The sequence below is a fragment of the Monodelphis domestica genome, chromosome 3 (genome assembly GCF_027887165.1).
Source record: "Monodelphis domestica isolate mMonDom1 chromosome 3, mMonDom1.pri, whole genome shotgun sequence".
NCBI lineage: Eukaryota > Metazoa > Chordata > Mammalia > Didelphimorphia > Didelphidae > Monodelphis > Monodelphis domestica.
This window is the reverse complement of record NC_077229.1, coordinates 337767969-337776182: the sequence shown is the minus strand read 5'-3', so window position 1 is coordinate 337776182 and position 8214 is coordinate 337767969. Positions and strand designations below refer to the sequence as shown.

The 8214-nt window shown below is 33.5% G+C and overlaps 1 long non-coding RNA gene across 1 annotated transcript; it reads left to right on the top strand.

The window, feature by feature from the left end:
* Positions 1 to 2726: 2726 nt before the first annotated feature.
* LOC103097739 (uncharacterized) lies at positions 2727 to 7740 on the top strand. Its single transcript, XR_464236.3, has 4 exons — positions 2727 to 2895; positions 4632 to 4798; positions 4876 to 4996; positions 7486 to 7740. It is a non-coding gene; the product is annotated as an uncharacterized LOC103097739 (long non-coding RNA).
* Positions 7741 to 8214: the final 474 nt, after the last annotated feature.

Genomic DNA, 8214 nt, shown 5'->3' with positions numbered 1-8214 from the left:
CTTTCTATATGTTTTTTTTTTCTAGGCCAGAGCACTGCTTCATCCTTTTTTCTCTTGGTTCTCCCACACAAGAACTCATTTTGTGGCATTTGTATTCTGTGGTCATTTGGAGAATGCTTGGTAGGGTCCAAGTGTTTCTTACCTTGCCATCTTGGCAACTAGAAGTCAGCTCTCTAAATGTTTGTTAATTTATTGATTGATTGCTCTCCCCTGTGTCAATCAGGTCATAATTCTCCATAGTAGGGTCAAGTGCATCCTTATATTGCCACAACTATTTCTTTGTTCCATAGGAAGATATACAACATAATCAGTAATGAGCTAACTAAATCAGTAGTGTCATCAACATGCAATTTACCAGCATCCCATGGCTTCAATATGACTTCAAAGCTAGTATAATGATCTACAAATAGTACTATATACTGTCATGACTCAGAAAGGCTCTTCTAAATATTATCTTTCCTGTCATTCTACTTTTCAGGATCATATCATTGCATGATATGAATGATAGATTGGGTTTTAGGAAGCAATGACAGATGATGCTCACAATGACTCATTTTCATTTTTATTAATATTTAAAAGTTTCAGTTTTCAATTTTATAAGGAACTGAATCAAATTATAAGAATGCAAAGAATTCTCCAGCTGAAAAATGGTCAAAGGATATGAAGAGGAAATTCTCAGAGTAAAAAATTTAAACTATCATAGTCATATGAAAAAATAATCCAGATCATTATTGATTGGAGAAATGCAAATAAAAACAATTCTGAGATACAACTGAAAAACTATCAGATTCGCTAATATGAACCAATAGGAAAATGATAAATATAGGAATAGATGTGGGAAAATCAGGACATGAATACACTATTGGTGAAACTGTGAACTGATATAACCTTTATGGTGAGCAATCTATAACCTTGCCCAAAGGGTCATTAAACTATACTTTCCTTTTTCCCAGTTATATCACTACTGGATCTGTATCCCAAAGAGATTATAGATAAGGGAAAATGACCTGCCTGTATTAGAATATTTTAGAAGCTCTTTTTGTAGTGTCAAAGAATTGGAAACCAAAGTTTCATCCATCTCTTGGGGAATGGATGAACAAGTTGTGGCATAGGGTTGTAATGAATGAGAAAGGACAAACAGGATGACTTCTGAAAAACTCAGAAAGCCTAATATGAAATGATGCAATGTAAAATGAGAAGAAATAGGAAAGCATTGTAAACAGTAAGAAAAATATTATATGATAATCAACTCTGAATGGATAAATGATTAACAACAAAGCACATTTCCAAAGATAACTTCAATGAGTTCACCATGAAAAATTATATCAACCATCAGAAAAGAACTTTGGGGGTCTGAGAGCAGATCAAAGCTTGCCATATTTTACCTTTTTTTCCTTTATGAGATTTTTATTCTCTATTTGATATGTGCCTTCTAACAAGACATGAGGAATATAGAAAAGTTTATTTAATGAAAGTGCTATTATAACCTATATCAGACAATGTACAATCTTAGGGATGGGAAGAAGGAGAAAATTTGAATTCTAAAATGTCAGAAAACAATTGTCAAAAAATGTTTCTTAATGTAACAAAATAATTCTTTTTGAAAAAAGATTTAACTATTTGAATTTTGATAATAGATATTCTAGAAATTTCATTAGGCCAAAAGAAACAGAAATGTACTCAAAACAATTATTAGGCAAATAAAGAAATTAGGGTTACACTTCATTACTTCCTCCATCTCAAATAATAATTTATCATCAAGAAATCAATGGTTGCCTGGAAAACAAATGTTCATGTATGTATAGACCATTGCTTGACTTTGATAATACCAAGATAAATCAGAGAGATGTTTTTTTTTCTCAAAATGTTTATGAATAGGGAGAAGAAATATATAATTACACTATCTGTGGCAAATGTTTTGCCCTCTGGAAAAAAAAAAGAATATGCCACTTACTGGAAAAAATGGGTAGGTGAGTCTAAGAGGGACCCTCTTTTGCATCTTCTGATAAGTGACGGCAACATGTGTTTTATGTTTTTAGATATAAAAAAAGTGATGTTCTGGTTGGAAGAAATATGTTGAGATCTGAATGCTGGCACAAAGAAGGTACATTGAGAGGTATCCAACTGAGTATGAAATATGAAATAAGAAGATATGAGGTATCTTTCTGCACTTACACATAACCTGCATTCAGACAAGTATATGTATAGATGTTCAAACATGCACTCCAGAAAGAGAAAATTATAATGTTGTCTCTAAACAGAATAGAGGATACTATATATGCTATCCTTTCACCAAATTTTTTTTTCTTTGTAAAAGATTGGCATGCAGGATAGAAAATATTATATAGCACTTTTGCCTCACACATTCAAAATTGAATCTATTCACTGTTTGAACAAGAAATTGGAAGAAATATTACTTTTATGGGCCCCCAAATCCTCAATTTGATCTTTATTCTGGCTTCTACTGCTACTCTACAAAATATATATAACAAGTTCTAGCTCTGTTATTAGCTATGGGAAGTTAAGAAAATAACCAGGCATGCCTGCAGGGGCATTAGAGAGACTGCTTCAGAAAATCCCTGAACCATGACTTTACAATAGAAACAGTTGGTTTTTTTTTCCAGAGTCTGTAATTTCCTATTTAATAAGGTCATGTGACACAATAATGGAGTTACACAATAATGGTACATGATAGCTCAGTGATGGTAAATCTCTTAGGGACCATGTGCTCTGCTCTGCCCCCATCCCCACCCCAGAGACCACATGCCATGTTCTACTCCCCTACTGAGTGCTGAGCATGATCTCCCCCCTCCCACATACTCCACCAGGGGAGGGAGAAAGAACTTCCATTGGACTGTTGGACAGAGGGGTGGGTAAAGTGAAGAATGTCCTCAGGTATGTGGAGAGGGGCAGGGGAGTAGCACAAGCATTCTGCTCTGCTGCCTGTAAGCTATCTCCTACACCAATGATGGGAAACCTTTTAGACTGGGTGCCATACCGTGCCTCCCCAGAGAGAGTGTGCCATGTTATATCTCCCCTATGAGTGCCAGACTTGCCCTGCCCATCTCCTTACCACACACAGGGGTAGGAGGAAGTGCTCCCATTAGGCTACTGAGCAGAGGGGAAGGTGATATAAAAAATGTCCTCAGGCACAGTGGAGAGAGGGATGGGCACAGCTTTGCCAGAGTCCTTCTTCCATTCTAGTAATGAACTCTGGTAGGAGGGGTGCTACCATTACCCCACAGAGAGCACTCTGCATGTCATCTTTGGCACATGTGCCATAGGTACACCATCGCTGTGATAGCTTACCTTTCTATTGAGAGGCACTGGGAGTGAGGCTGTCTGAAGTCCTTTACTTCTAGTAGTTATCTCAATAAGAGAGCAGACCCTAAATGGAAAGAGCATTATCTTCAGAATCTGGACTGAATTACCATATAAACTAACTGATCTTTAGTTACTGATTTGTACAGTGAGTGAAGATGCTTAATTTGATAACCATAGTTAAAATAATAGATTCTTTTAAATTTAGAGTCTTTGGCATTTTGGAGTAAAAGAATGCTATCAGTATTCCTTTGAAAACTAAGATTTTTTTTATTGTACTTTTGATTTTTTAAATGCAAATGACAGAGAACTGTGTATTTAGGGTAATAAAGATCTAACATAGAATGTAATTAGTTCAGTGTAAGGCTTAGAAGGGCTATGTATATATAAACATATATATATATAATTTCTCTTTATATATATATATATGAATTTTGAGAGAACTGATTTTATTTTGTGCTGCCATATATACTCTTAATTTTATAGTTTTTCTATTATTCAACTATGAGGAAATAGATTGTAAATTTTCTATTGTGTTTTATATATATATATGCATACATATATATACATATATATATATATATGACCATATTGCCATTTTTATTTTAAGAGAAATTAGACTTAATTTTAGAACTGGTCTTTTGAACATTTTGCTTCATTTTGGGGTACAATAATTTACCTGTATTTGGAATTTGGGGGTAACTACAGAGTCCAATTAGAGGTTTTTTGAAAACTTAGCTGATTAATTTATTGCAAATGAACTTGAGTGGCCAGATTAGAGTTATGCCGGCAAACTTTAGAAATATAAATATTAGACAATGCAATTTCAAATTCTATGTTTTGCTTTACAGGTGACCTTAAGCTTTTCCTTTATCATTCTCTTAAAACTTCATATTTTGGGGAATCTGTAAAGGATTATGCTTTTCTTAGAAGAAAAGGCTCTATTCTCCACTCTTAACTTTTGGAATTTCTCATTGACTTTTCCAGAGTGCAACCATTAAAAATGAAAGATATATTTTTAAAGGATTATTAAACTATGAACTCGGTCTTTTTATTGTGGATTAACTTTGTTTATTCCTCTTTAAATCTGAAAAAAATTGATTTTATTCAGCTTCCACCTTTGAGTATTACTTTTCTCTAATGTATGGAGCCACCGCACAAGCAGTTTTTGGAAAGGATTTTTCTACCTGGGAATTCCCTAGTGACATCCTGCATCTACCACATACCATCCTAGTTCTGGAGTGTGGTAGAAGGCATTAACATTTATTAAATTAACTAGATTTCATATTTATATTTTTGTCCTGTTACAGAGAACTCATCTAGAACCTTTGGAATCCTATGTATCCCATGTCCCAGTCATTTCCTAGGTAGCCAAAACTCCCAGACAATATTATGCTACAGCCAGAGCTTGAAGAAAGAGTTCATCTAAGGCATCTGTGCAAGGAAATTTACTGCCAAATGGAAATAACTTCACCAGGTTAGTAGACCACTAATATGACCAGGTATCCTCTTTTCTCTCCCTTTAATTTGTCTAATATATTTCTTTCAACACAGGTCCCTGGGCCAGCTACTTTCCTCTGGAAATTCTATTGCTACCTACCCTAAGCAATTAACTGTAAACTTAGAACTAGAAAAGTCAGAAAAGGAAAAAAGGAGATCTTCCCAGCTAATTAAAGTAAGAAAGCTTCAACTGTTACACTTATTTCGTTGTGTTTAATATGTTTTAATATCTATTCATTTGGAGAATTATAACAATTGTAAAAAATACTTTTCTCAGTGTTGTGTCCAGTATTTATATAGAATTGAAGAATATAATTTTTTCTCAATATGATGTCAGCAGAATTTAGGAAAGAATACTGGAGCCTGATAATTTTTGTAACTGTAGTTGTAACAAACGTGGTTGGAGAGAACTGCCATTTGAGGTCAAATTGTATGGGAATGCAATTAACAAAAACATGCTATGGATCAAACTGATCGATAATGCAAATAGCCAAATGGGTTGTCTTCTGGTAACTATGGGGATAGTTCCATATCATGGGAAAACTAAGGTGATGTTCAAATGTCTTCCCTAGGATGAAACTTCAGTTTTACTCCTGGCAGGTTCTATATATGACGGTACATTATTTCCAACTTCTACCTGACATTAACTAATACTCCAAATAAGAGGAACATTGTTTCCTTATTTTAATTATGTCCTTCTTTTCTCCTATTATGGCAAGCTTTCAGAATGATGAAAGATAATATAGCCCTAGATAGCCTAATACTGAAATGTATAGAAATTGTACATTTTGAGTTTTATTCATGTAGACAATCAAGAGATGAATTCTGAATTTTTCATGTTACTCCTTATGAGGGTTTTATAAATATGAAGTTATAAGAATAATTTTATAATGTTGTAGTAGTTTATGGGACCAAGGTATAAATAAATTTAGTTAAGCTGGTAAAGTTAAATTTTGGTTGATTTAAACTAATTATCATTAAAGAAGACTGACCTATGATCATGTTACCTCAAGCATATATCCAATCACTTGGATGTGGTGTTTTAATTTGGGAGTCAATCACATAGATAGAAAGAAAGCATATCCAGAAAGTATATCCTGAAACAAATTTGAAACAATTTTCTTAAATAACAGTTATGCAAGTGAAATGTCCAATCCATTAGAGCATGGTTATAGCTGTTAAATAATCAATTAAAGTATTAGATCTTCAGCATCTCATTCTCCTGAAAGGAGAAAGTAAAAGTTTGAGCTTAATTTTGAATATTTGAATTTAATCTTTAGTTTTGAGAATTTTCCATTTAATTTCAAAATTGTTTTTAAACTGAAATAGTCACATGAGTACTTTGAGCATTTGAATGTTGCAATGGTGATATGGACCTGAGCAAGCTTTTTAAATATTGTTTTTGGGTTTATAATAGGAAACTCAATTATAATTTTTATTTAGGATTAGATGGTATTTCTTTTTATTTCTTTCCACAAATGGTGGCTGGGATCACTTTCAGATTTGTGAACCTTAATGAACCTGTTCTAAGGGTGTTTTTTGGCTTTTATGTTTATTTATATCTTTTAATATGCATCTGATTTTTAAATGCTATTTTTACTTTGCACTTGTGCTATTGTATTAGCAAGGCATGTCTTAGCAAGTATGACATTTATTTTTACTTGCTATAAGTGGATTTAATATGATTACAATAGATATTGTTAAAAGCTACCTAAAGAGATACCTTTCAATATTTATTCAAACACCAATATCAAATAACTTTTAAGGACCATCAGAATATATTCCTATTTAAGGGTTTGGAAATTTCTCATGCTTTCCTTCCCAGAAATGAAACTGTTTGAAAACCTGTCTATTGCAAAAGAGACTTCTAGAAAAGAAGAAAAAGGGTATGGAAGTCAACCTCAGACCACCAACTCTTGATAGACATGAAAATCTGTGGGAAATTGGGATAGGTTTTTTCTTAAGGTTTTGTCAAAGCAGGGCATCTATCTTCTGGTTAATGTTGCTGCTGATGGGGAGTGCCCACAGAAGTCAACTATCCTTGTGTCAGCCTCTTGTTTCCCTTCCACCACTGGTAACAGAGGACCATTCTCAAGTCCTCCTGGGCACAATGCATTTGTCTCTTGTTATGTTAATGGTCATTTCACCCAAAAGGGGGAAATAAACACCTTGTTTTATGAAACCCCAAATTTACCTTTGTCCCATGGGAAATTGCCTTCAACTCCCAGACTAAACCTTATTGCACACTGACTAATAAAACATCAAGCACCCATTGAGCATCCTAGATAGAAGTGGCAGATGCAGGCGAATCTTAAGTACACATTTTTTCTTTCTCTAGTTTCTTTTTTTGTTTTGAGGTAAAATTCCAGGGACCTAGCCCACTCTCTTTCCTAACAATCTCTTTCCCAAGACTCTATGTAACCTGTCAGTTGTCCTTCACTTCATATATTACCTAAGGTATAAATATAACCCCAAGTTTTCAGACAAAAATTTCTATTATTGATATCTTTACTGGGGATTGGTCCCAAAGTCCTAGAGCTAGACTCTGGGGGTGTGTTTTCCTCTGTGTCATGGCTTAAAAAAACACTGTTTCCCTTGTCCTGATTATAGACATAATCTAATGTACCTATGTTGATTGTTCTGTGTTGTTGTTTTTTTTTTTAGGTTGATATCATCTCCTGGTTCTTGTCAGCTAAAGTTATTTGGATTATAAGATGATTGGCTTGACAAAATTTCCCCCTAAAGTCTCCATCCATATTTAGACAAAGGTTTACAAGAAAAATAAAAACACATCCTAAATGATACTCTACCTGAACTTAGGCTTGTCCATTTTTATTTTGTTAATGATTACTGTTAATGGAAATGAATTAAGCAAGACTGACCAATATAGCTGAGGTAGAGACTATGTATCTAGAATTTTCATAATGTATTTTTGTCAGCACAGTACTCAAACATTGATCACTTCTAAAAGTGTTCCACTTAGAATGTATTCATATAAATAGAGCTATTAGAATCAAAACTATGTTCATCTATCATTACTCTTTTAGATAAAGATTTTTGAGAACTTGCCAAATAACTTCTGTGCATTAAGCAATAAGTCTTTACTTACTAGAACAAATATAAAAAGTCATCTATTTCTTTTTTATTTCTAAATACACTTATTTTTTTTTTAATTTAGAGAATTGACAGTGAAATCAGAAAGATATAGGTTCAAGTCCTATCTGATACACAAACTGACTCTGATATGTACAGGAAATATAAAGAAGGGTAATAGACTGCCCCTTCTCTCAAGGATCTCATGGTTTAATAGGGGAGATAATCTGAAAATAAATATGTACAAATAAGCTGTATTTTCAACAAATTTGGAAATAATCAGTAGAGAGAAGGGACTAA